Source organism: Nannospalax galili, unplaced genomic scaffold, assembly GCF_000622305.1.
Source record: "Nannospalax galili isolate Female #2095 unplaced genomic scaffold, S.galili_v1.0 scaffold399, whole genome shotgun sequence".
Lineage (NCBI taxonomy): Eukaryota > Metazoa > Chordata > Mammalia > Rodentia > Spalacidae > Nannospalax > Nannospalax galili.
This window is the reverse complement of record NW_008345053.1, coordinates 2974862-2986334: the sequence shown is the minus strand read 5'-3', so window position 1 is coordinate 2986334 and position 11473 is coordinate 2974862. Positions and strand designations below refer to the sequence as shown.

At 43.4% G+C, this 11473-nt stretch overlaps 1 pseudogene; it reads left to right on the top strand.

Moving 5' to 3' along the window:
• Positions 1–6406: 6406 nt before the first annotated feature.
• Positions 6407–8536, top strand: LOC103740677 (annotated as a pseudogene).
• The last annotated feature ends 2937 nt before the right edge of the window (positions 8537–11473 follow it).

Here is an 11473-nt window from a genome sequence, read left to right as displayed (position 1 = left end):
AGTGGAACAATAGCTGTTTGATGGAAAAAATGTGATAGAGGGCTGGGTGTGGTGGCACAAGTCTTTAATCCCAGCACTTGGGAGGCAGAGGCAGGTGGATCTCTGTAAGATCAAGGCCAGCCTGGTCTACATAGTGAGTTCCAGGCCAGCTGGGGCTACAGGGAGACCCTGTCTCAAAACCAAAAACCAATGTGATACAGGGAAATTTATTCAAGTGGAAGATCACACGGAGGGACTGTACTGGAATACAGTGGGGAAAGTAAAATTGTAGAAAATACTTAAAATGAGTTAAACCAAGCATGGTGGCAGTTGCCTGTAATCCTAGCACTCTAGAAGCTGAAGCAGATGAATCCCAAGTTAAAATCAGCCCAGGCTAACAGAGTGAGTTTGAGGTCGGTGTGGACTATGTACTGAGACCCTGTCTCAAAAACAGAAGTTAGGGGCTGGAGAGATGGTTCAGTAGTTAAAGAGCACTGGTTGCTCTTGCAGAGGACCTAGGTTTGGTTCCCAGTACCCACATGGAGACTAATTACCACTGTAACTCCAGTTCCAGAGACTCCAACACCCTCTCTGGCCTCCATGGGCATTGCACACACTGGTGCACTTACATACATGAAGGCAAAACACTCATATATACATACACACACAAACAGAAATTAAATAAAGAAAAAAGGGCTAAAAAGACAAACAAGACGTAGTTCAGTTGTTGAGTTTGCCTAACATGCATGAATCCATGGGTTCTCTCTCCAGAACTTCATAAACCAGGTATGTTGAAACACACATAATCCCAGTGTAGGAGAAGTAGGGGTGAAAATAAGCGGGGAAATATTTCACAGCTAACACATCTGCTGAAGAGGCTTTTTGGCACCATTTGCTAATTGGCTTAAAAACTCTTGGGAGCTATATTTTTATTTGTTCATTAGATTTTTCATGGGGGTTTGGAACGGGATTCCAACCGTGACACAAGAACAAGAGGTCAAAATTTTCCCATTTGTTTATTTGTTTGTCTATTTATTTATTGAAAATGCCTCTTGTATCTCAGGCTAGCCTCACACTCTCTACATAACTAAGAACTACCCTGAATTTCTTCTTCACCTCCCAAGTGCTGAGATTACAGGGGTTCGCCACCATGCATGTTGTTAAGTAGTGCTGGGCATTGAACTCATGATTCTGTGTATGCTAGGCAAGCACTTCACCCACTGAACTACACATTTAGCCCAAATAAAAGCTTTTAAAGGGATAATAAACAAAGAAACAAAGGATCTGAAGGTCCAACATGAAAGCATATGGTCATTGCTATGTTTCTGCGGTTAGAGAGACAAAGAATGGTTAGCCCAAGCAAGTACAGCAGGAGCCAGTGGGCAAACACAGTATTTCAGGGTCTCCTGAGTTACTGTGCATGGCTGTGGGAGGGATGGGTGGTGGCGGGGCAGCGGGGAGGGGTCTGGGTTGTTAAGTTTGACCAGGGTTGGCTGGTAATGATCAGGGTGGGATGTGGATTTTGTGTAAGTTTTGGACAAAAAGTGAAGTGAAGTTTGCAAAGACTGAATCACTGCGACCCTGAGTTAACCAGATTAGGAGATAAGCTTCATGCATGAAAGGAAGGTCTGATTAGATTAATGGCAAAGAACTTGTGAAAAGGCAGAATTACAAAAAAGTTAGATTTTTCTATTGGTGCTAACTGTTCTGGTTTCGGAGAAAGGGTCTCGCTATGCAGCCTAGGCCGACCTCAAACCTCTTCCCTGTTGTTTCAACTTTCTAAGAGCTAGGAATACAGGTGTGCACCACCATGCTCAGCTATTTTATTTTTAAATTTTTTATTTTTATTTTTTATTTTATGAGTAAGAGCATATTACCTGCATGTGTGTAAGTGCACCCGTGCTGTACAATGCCCAAGGAGGTCAGAAGAGGGTGTCGGATCCCCTGGAACTAGGACGGTTATTAGCCACCATGTGGGTGCCAGGATTCAAATCTGGGTCCTCCGGAAGAGCAGCCAGTGCTCTTAACCATTGAGCCATCTCTCCAGCCCTCATGCTCAGCTATTTTAAGGAACTTAATTGGCCTTTATTCATAATTCCAGCATCAGGAAGGAGACATCTTTTATGAAGTTGAATGAGTGTTTTCAGAAGTTGAACTTTTAGACAGACAAGGACTAAGGAAAGCAAAAACGAGTGGACTGGTGCTTTTAGAGCAGCTTTCCGTGTAGGATTAGCACAGAGGGGTTGTCTTCACCATGCTCACCGCACCTGGGTTGCTTGGGGATTTAGATTTTTTTTTTCTCTTTCTCTCCTTGCTCCTTTGTCTCCCCTCCCCTGTCCTCCCTTCTCTTCCCCTCCTCTCCCTTTATCCTCCTGTCTTCCCTCCCCAACTCTTAATTTCCTGAAAGGTCTAACTAGCTTGGTTTGGTCTTGGTGATATGAACCTCAGCATGAGTGATCCTATGTTTGGTTTACTCCACTGGGCCAATGCAGAAGCCGCATGTGAACCAATGGCATCATATGGATTTCTTTTTTTTTTTTTTTTTTTTTTTTTAAAAAGGAGGACCCAACAAACACAACGAACGGGCATGTTCAAAACAAAACAGACAGGCACTTTGTCTCACTTCTTTTTTGTTTTTTTTTTTTTTTTTTTTTTTTTTTGTCAAAGAAGTAGGACCCAGCGAACCTGAGACAGTGGACTTCTCTGCAGAGCAGCCTCCAACGTCCAATGTCCAATGTCCCTCATGCTGCCCACCTGCCCACCTCCCTAGTTTCTAACTCTCATCTTGCAACCGTGCAGTTCTGAGCAGCCCAAATGTGTGTGTGAGCACATAGCTCTGTTTACTCCTAGGATTACCACTCAGAGGAGGGAACAGGTTGAAAGACCTGTGCCCTGAGATGGTTTCAGTGAGAGATGGTGACACATCTTTATCCATCTTTACTTTTCAACTGGGATTAGGAGGTGGGGTGGATAAAACCAGAGGAAAGAGATTATTTACTCAGAAATGCAACACAAACAAGAAAAACACTCAAAAAGACAGTTACATTCATCACTAATTATGTTAATAAATAAAGCATTGTCAAAGAAAACTATTGCACTATAAGAAATAGTTTATTTTTGAGCCAAATATGAGTGATTATGGTCTAGGAACAAGGATTCAAGTTGCCTGAAATAACATATGTGGAAACACTTATGAAATATTTACATTTATGGACCAAGAGAAAGCCATAAATCAAGGCATTTTTCAAATATATGTGTGGAAACATGGGTAGACAGCTTATTGAAAAGTGCGGAAATCTTTCTAGTTGGTCTCAGATGCTGTCCAATTATATTCTTAGCTTTTGGGTTGGTGGAAGCTACTAGTCTGCAAAGTTACACATCCCAAACAGTAGTCACCAGGCTGTTAAGTCAGACACAAGTGTGGGCAAAGAATGGCTATTAAGGGTCTAAAGATAGCCCAAGTCATTCGACTCTAGATCTGAAATATTCCCGTTCTCCACTGTTACAAAATTTTAATCAGGTCAGTCAGCGTCATAGAATCTTTAACACAGGTGTGGATTTTTTTTCCCCTGGGAAATTCAGTTCCTAATATTAACTACAATTCTGCTTTAGAGACTGTTCTATTTTCCAGAGAAAGAAGGTAGGCCACTTACACTTACGAGCTATGGTGTGGTTTGCAAATACCCATCTGCAGAAACTGAGGCTATCTGCCACACCCAGGTTATTGGAGAAAAGTGAATCCTGCAGTAGCTTGCAGTAAAAGGAAGAGAGTTACAGATGTGGCTGTGTGCTGGGAGGGGACCTGTTAGCTCAGGCCTAGAGGGAGGAGTGTTGTCCTAGGTTGTTTCTCCACTGCTATAACAAAATACTCTGACCAACACCAACTTAGGGAGGAAAGGGTTTATTTGTCCTACATCTCCCAGGTCACAGTTCATCAGGGAGCCAAGGTAGGAACTCTGGGCAGGAACCTGGAATCAGGAGCTGGAGCACAGGCCATGGAAGATCACTGCTTACTGACTTGCTCCCTGGCCCCTGCTCAGCCTGCTTTCTTATGCAACACAGGCCCATCTGCCCAGGGGTGGCACCAGCCACAGTGGGCTGGGCCCTCCAGTCCTATGGAGTCATTTCCCTAATTGAGGCTTGCTCAACCCAGGTGTGTCAAATTGACCCTAAAGCTATCCAGCACAAGTGTTAAGACCTTTCTGGAGTGACCCTCACAACCTCTAGAGTGAAAGGGTCACATCAGAATTTCTCAGAAGGCTGCATGACAGGGGGGCTGCTATGTGCCATGACTGGGGAAAAGGGGCATGGAGAGCTGAGATGCCAGTGAAGGAGAGTGAGGTGGGTGGGCCTCCATATGCTGTCTCTGCTCCAGGAACTTCTACCCAACTTCCTCTTTTCATTTTAAAATGTATTTATAGTTTTATTATTTTCTACTTGACCTGATTATTTTACTTCTTACCCTGATGGTTCTGTTTTTCTCAATTTCAGTTTTCTAGACACACAGGGCTGAAAGATTCAAACTGCTACCTCACCTACTTAATTTCGTTGTTTTGATTTTTGGTGATTTCTGTAATATCAAGTGTGAAGCACAGAAGAATGCCACATAGTCATGGTCAAATTAAGAGTCCTTTAATAAGGGGCTGGAGAGAAGGCTCACTGAAGAGCGCTGGCTGCTCTTGTAAAGGACCCAGGTTTGATTCCCAGCACCCACATGGCAGCTAACAACCATCTGTAACTCCAGTTCCAGGGGATCCTATTCCCTCTTCTGACTTCTGTGGCTATTGCATGACACAGGTGCACATATATACATGTAGGCAATACACTCATACACATAAAATTTTAAAAATAATAAAATATTTTTAAAGTCCTTTAATAATAGCTGATGGTTGAGAGGGGCTATCACCAGAAGGAACTCTCAATGATGAGGGGAGGCAGAGGGAGGTTCATAAAGCCTAAAGGCACAGTTATATCATGCCAATGGTAAAGCCAACAACCAGAGTTATATCACCTCACCATAGTTACACCAGACCAGGGCAGGTCAGCTAACAAAGAGGTTTTCAGTTAACAAAACGCTTCTAAGTTTTGGTTAGGTAAAAGAAGTTTCTCATAATTGCAGAAACGAAATGCACGTGTAGCCTTCATGGGACCAGTTCTGCCTGGCTGAATACAGTTAGAGGACCTGGGCCGGGGGAGGATAGAGGGGGTTGGTGAGGCAGAAACACACTGTGAGTAAGTCAGCTAAATTAAAATGGAGTCAGCTTCCCAGCACTTGGGAGGCAAAGGCAGGCAGGTCACTATGAATTCAAGGCCAGCCTGGTCTACATAGTAAGTTCCAGACCAGCTGTGGGTACAGGGAGACCCTGTCTCCAAAAAAAAGAATGGAGTTAGCTTTGCCACTTCATTTCATTTCTAAGATTCTTCTTCTCAACAAATCCATAATGCTGATCATGGGCTTGCAAAATGTCGTAAAATGACAGTATTTGAGTATTAAACACATGGATTCCAGGAATAAAATTGCATGCCTGTCATTTTTATTCATTGCTTATGTTGGTGCCTGAGACTAGCCTCCCTCCAGCCTGGTCTCCACTTGATAGACAAGGGTGTGCACTGTTCTGTCAAACAGACAAATTTGGACATCTTCACTCAAATGGAGTACAAAGACACCCAATCAGACCTCTACACCCAGTAGTCTAGCACATACATAGGACAGCTAAGATGGCCGTCCATCTCCACCTCTGGGTTCTAGAACTGCACTAGAGCCATATTCAGAGGAGGTGAGAGTCTAGGTCTGTCAGTGCCTCACTTTGTAGATGCTATTTCAAACCCTTTCCACAAATCTAGCCTCATTTCCCCAACCCACACACTCTCATCTTCCATATTCCTCTCGTAACCACCTTCTACAAAGAGTTGGGTTGCAAGCGGGGCTTCTTGGAATATTTACTTACTTATTTAGTTTTCAGTATTGGGGATTGGACCTAGGGCTTAGCTCAAGCTAAACAAGTGTTTTACCATTAAATGATATCCCTGGCCCTGGTATTTGGGATTTTTCTAATTCCTACATATTCTCTAAACTACCTTTGGGAAGAAAGCAAGTGTCACACAGGAGATGAGAAGTTAAAGGAGGGAAGACACAGATAGTGACACAGGTGGGTGGATCCACACAGGGGCTGAATTTCAGCTTCATTTCTAAGGAGATTGCTCCTACCAGAAAGGGATTTTTTAAAGTATTGTGAAATACTAAAAGTAGTGATCATGATTTAAGTTTCTAGAAGAACACACTGGCAAATAATTAAAACATTCATTTTCTCCACATAATCAGTGCCCTTCAAATTTTGTGTAATTTCTACCATTGACACTAATATTACCCGCATGGTCCCTTGTGTTTTGTATTTACAGAGAAGGGAGTTCATCTCTGTTCCCAGGTATGTTCCAGGCAAGCAAAACTCACCTTGATGACCTCCACATTAAACAGCTGGAGGAGGTGTGCATCGTCATTGACAAGCAGGATCAGATCATTGGAGTTGAAACCAAGAAAAACTGTCACCTGATGGAAAACATTGAGAAGGGTGAGTTGGAAGGAGGGTGCTGTATGCATGCAGACTCAGTGCCATCAGCCACTCTCTGGATTGGGCAGGGATCGCAGGGAGGTGTCCACAGGGTGCTGCTGCTGCCTGGGTAAAAGTAACTGGACAGTAGACTGAGGATACAGATTGCTAATGCTGCCTTGAGATGGGCTGGGAAGCTCAGGGGTGGTAGTCACTTCTGTGAGACCTTTTGGTGCCTCCCATGTAATAATGTGCTCCAGAGCATGAGCAATTACTTTGTGCTACTGGGTCATCCACATGTCTGGGCAGTGGGCTAGAGCACAGTATCAGTTCTTGACTATTTTTCTCCTTTACCAATGGAGGGAGGCAGCAGTCCTGACTTCCATTGCTGCAGGTCACTGGATCCTGAATGGCCAGATGGTAAGCCCCTGCCATGCAGTTCTGTCCCAGCAAGGTGACCAGCTCCTGTGAGCTGGGCAAGAGTGAAGGGAAAGATTTCTGCCCACTTCGTGCTGACCTTGCCATGGCCCTAACTCACGCTCACACAATCTGCAAGTCTGTTTCATCAAGGTTTCAGCGTGATCCTCTTCAACACGAAAAACCAGCTCTTGGTCCAGCAGAGAGCAGACACCAAATACACTTTTCCCGGTGAGCCACTCAGTGAAATCCAGGGAGCACTGAACTCTGACTTGGGATCTGGGAGACTCATAGAGGGACAAGCAGGGATCCAGCCCAGCAGCGCTCTCCCTGGGATACTCAGTCCACTCCAACTGAAGGTGGAGAGACATTAAGTTACCAGCATTGGAGATAGAACTGCTATTGAGTTGTGGAATTTATAATCCAGTCTTTGTTCTAATAGCAGAATCAATGCTGGGGAGATGAGTCAGAGTTGAATCTGTTTTATCCAGGATGGCTAAGGAGGGCCTCTGTTTAGTAGTAGAGCACTTCCCAAAGCTGCTCTGTGCTCAGCTTTTCCAGGGCCATTTTATGGACTCCTGCTCTAGTCACCCTTTATACACCCCCAATGAACTGGAAGAAAAAGACGTCATGGGAATGAGAAGGGCGGCCCTGAGATATCTACAGACCGAGCTGGGCATCCACCAGGAGCAGGTACTCACCAGTCCCAGAGACACATGAATAGGGAGCTTTCCATATTTATCGAAATGAACTTTCCCGTGTGCTCATGGATCTATTTTCCAGTTCTGTCATAGGCCAGTGACTATTAGAGTTCCAGTCTTCATCAAAAGTTGTTACTCAGGCGGTGGCTGCTGAGCTAACATTAGTTTCCACTTCCTATGGGAAATGGCTTTCTTGTGGATGTGCCCTGAGCCGGGTCCACAGGACAGGCTGTGAAACAAGTCACTGTGCTAGAGAGCAAGTTTTTTTCATTTCCAATCTGAAAAGGAATCTTTCATAAAACCTGTACGGAAGTATGTTCATCTTGTGTTCTGTGTCCTCATGATCTAAAGATGTGAAAAAAGAAACCATCACGGCCAGGGACTGTGAGCCACACATGCCCCCCCCCGCCCCGCCCCTTATGATCTACTCAATGTTTAATTAAAGCTTAAACGCTGTGTGGCACTAGTGGGTAGAGTATGTGTGCTTTGAATGAGAAAACAGCTTTGAACTGTTTTCTATGCATTTTCTCAGTTTTACTTGTTTAACACTGTACAAATTTTGAAACAACTTTCCATAAAGGATATAATTTTTATGAGCCAAAAATACCAGTCAGTGTCAGTCAGATGCTGTCTGGGGAGACCATGAAACCTTCTGTTGGTGAGGGAAGACCTCACACTGGACCCTGATGCCAGGGAAGTGAAAAGCTTCCGCTACATGAGCCAGGAGGAAGTGTGGGAGCTCCTGGACAGGAGGGCCCGTGGAGAGATCACCCGTGGTTCAGATCCACTGTGGAGGGCTTCCTGTTCCCTTGGTGGCCTTATTTGGAGAATGTGTCTCCTTTCGTGGAACCAGACAAAATACATGGACTGGAAGATTGTGTGGGAAAATAAAGTTGAAAGTTGGGGTCATCCCTAACCCATGGTTAGAATGGTATGTCAGGGGTGAGGCGTGGATTTACAGAAATTGGGTTTGCCAATCCTGAAATAATGTGTCTTTAACTGTAATTCAAGATCTGCCTCACTTAACTGTTTCCTTATTCATGTCTTAACATATTCGACTTCCTTCTATGGAAAGCACTTTTCTCCTAAAACCTCCTGCTGGTGGCCTCACTCGCCCTCTGGAGTTCCACTGACTTCATGGTTAGCACAGGCTCACTTGAGGGACCACTGCTCTGCAGCCCCCACCCAAACCCACCCCTGGTGCCTGGCGCTGTGCTCATTTGTATTGGCAGAATTTCTCCGTTTACATACATTCTGCATGATGGTAACATGTATATAAAAAGAAAGGAACTGTGTTAGTTTTTATTGGGTTCACAAACTTCACGAAAACTAGTACTTGTGAAGTTAAGAGCATAATTACAATTGCTTCCTCTTTTATTTTACTGTAGCCAGTGCTGACCCACGACACCAAGTACTAAGCGTGTTTTCAGATATAAAATAGTGAAAATATTGAACAGTTTAATGTCCTTTAATACATGTCGAGGGGTGAATTTTTCGGGTAAAATGTTATTGTGCATACACAAATGAAAATGTTTACTGTCCATTTCAAAATAACTCATAATCATCATGGAAATTTTGTTAAAATGTAAAACTTTGAACCATCAAAAAGCTTGGAAAAGTGCTATTTCTGATATGATTTCTCTGCATTATCTTGACTGAGAAAACCACTTTTGTTTTATTGCTTGTTAAATTCTTTGCTATTTCTAACTGTATTCATCATTTTCTTGAAAATTAAAAAGAAATCAAGTGGAAACTGCCTAGTTCAGTTGTAACTCCGCGAGTGAACGCATGAGGCTGACTTTCTAAATGCCGTTCAGTTGGAATGGAAGGGTTCTGGACTGGCACCCAGGCTCTCTCATCACTTCCCATCCTTTGCCAGGTTTAGACTCAAGGGCTTTTTCCTCCTGGAATTCCCTAGATTTTAGGAGAGCTCCCCAGCCACCATCTCCGACCTTGGTTGGCTGATCTCAAACCTTGGCTCCTCCATCAGCTTCTCTGCAGGCTGAGAGCACTCACATCCTATTTCATTCGTGGGTGCTTTCTCGGGAACATGAATGATGCCACTGAGCTCAAAGCCCAGTGAGTTCTGTTCCCTATGCTACTGTGTGGGGCGATTTTACCTTGATAGAAACAAAGCCTACTATTTCACTATCTTTAGTGAAATGATCAGAAGCAGAACCAGAGAACAAAATGGCCTGGGAAAGAGATCTTCTGGGTATGAGCATTTTCTTTCTTAGGTACCGAATCCCAGGAAAAGCAGAAGTGACTTAAAGTGAAGTAAATATATCACAATCCTCACAAACAAAACTGGTATCTTCAGAGAAAACTGAAAAATAGGAGACATCTCTTTTCGAAAGATAGCCAATGATCTTCAAGTAAGGAATTTCTCAAACTGGAAGGATTCACGGTGTATCAGGCAAGGTAAATAGCATGGCACGATTTCTATGTATGTTCTCCTCCTGTGCACGACACCCATAACCCTGTACATGTTAGGCAAGCACTGTATCAAATACCTGACAGAAACAATGTATTTATTTGGCTCACATGTTTCAAGGTTTGGTTTTAGCAGCTCATCTTTACGGGTGTGAGGTAGTATTTTCACTGTGGGTTTCATTTGTATCTCCCTAATGACTAGGTAATGTTGAATTATCTTTTCATGTACTTCTCTCAGTGATCTTGATTCAATCATTTGTGCTGAAGTTTCTTGACTCCCCCAGCAGGAAACACAAACTAGTTCCTAGATGAGGCCTTCTCTCCTTCCTATGTCCCTTTAACTTTTCCCATTTTTCTATCCTGCCTATTTTGTCTCAGAAATTTACCAAAAACAAAACATAAAAATCTTACAAGAAAAATCAGCATTGTTGGGAGCTGAAGAGTTGACTCGGCAGTTAGGAGCACTGGCTGCTCTTGCAGAGGACCCAGGTTCGATTCCCAGCACCCATATGGCAGCTAACAATTATCTATAACTCCAATTCCAGGGGATCCAATGCCCTCTTCTGACCTCTGTGGACACTGTATAACACAGGCGCACTTACATACATGCAGGCAATACACTCATACACATAAAAAAATATATTTTTAAAAAGAAAAATTAGAATTGTCTCGAACCTCTATTGTGCTAAATGCCTAATTCCATGATGTAGTCCCAAGTTACTAGGTACACCAATGATTAGAATAAAAACAGAACACAGAGGGACTGGAGAGATGGCTCAATGATCAAGAGCACTGGTTGCTCTTGCAGAGTACCAAGGTTCGATTCCCAGCACCCACATGGCAGCTACAAACCGTCCTTAACTCCAGTTCCAGGGGAATCCGACGCCTTCTTCTGACCTCCGCGGCATTGCACGACACGGTGCACTCACATACATGCAAGCAATACACTCATACACATAAAAAATAACAAATTTAAAAAAAAAATTAAAAACAACAGAACACAGAACAGATCCACAGCATCTAGCCACTACCACAGATACAGACTTTAAGACAGCTATCCAGCCACTGAATAGGTAAGATGCCAAATTTCATCAGAGAACCAAAACACATTTAAAAATAAACCTAAAAATGGAGTCTATAGCCAGGCATGGTGGTACACACCTTTAATCCCAGCACTCAGGAGGCAGAGGCAGGCGGATCTCTATGAGTTCAAGGCCAGCCTGGTCTACATAGTGAGTTACAGGACAACTGGGGCTACAGGGAGACCCTGTCTCAAAAAGACCAAAAAAATAAAAATAAAAAAATAAATAAATAAGGAGTCTCTATAGATTTCATATAACATTAGGAAATGGCCTTTTTAAAATGTGTGTAAAAAACATCCCTGAGATTTTGATG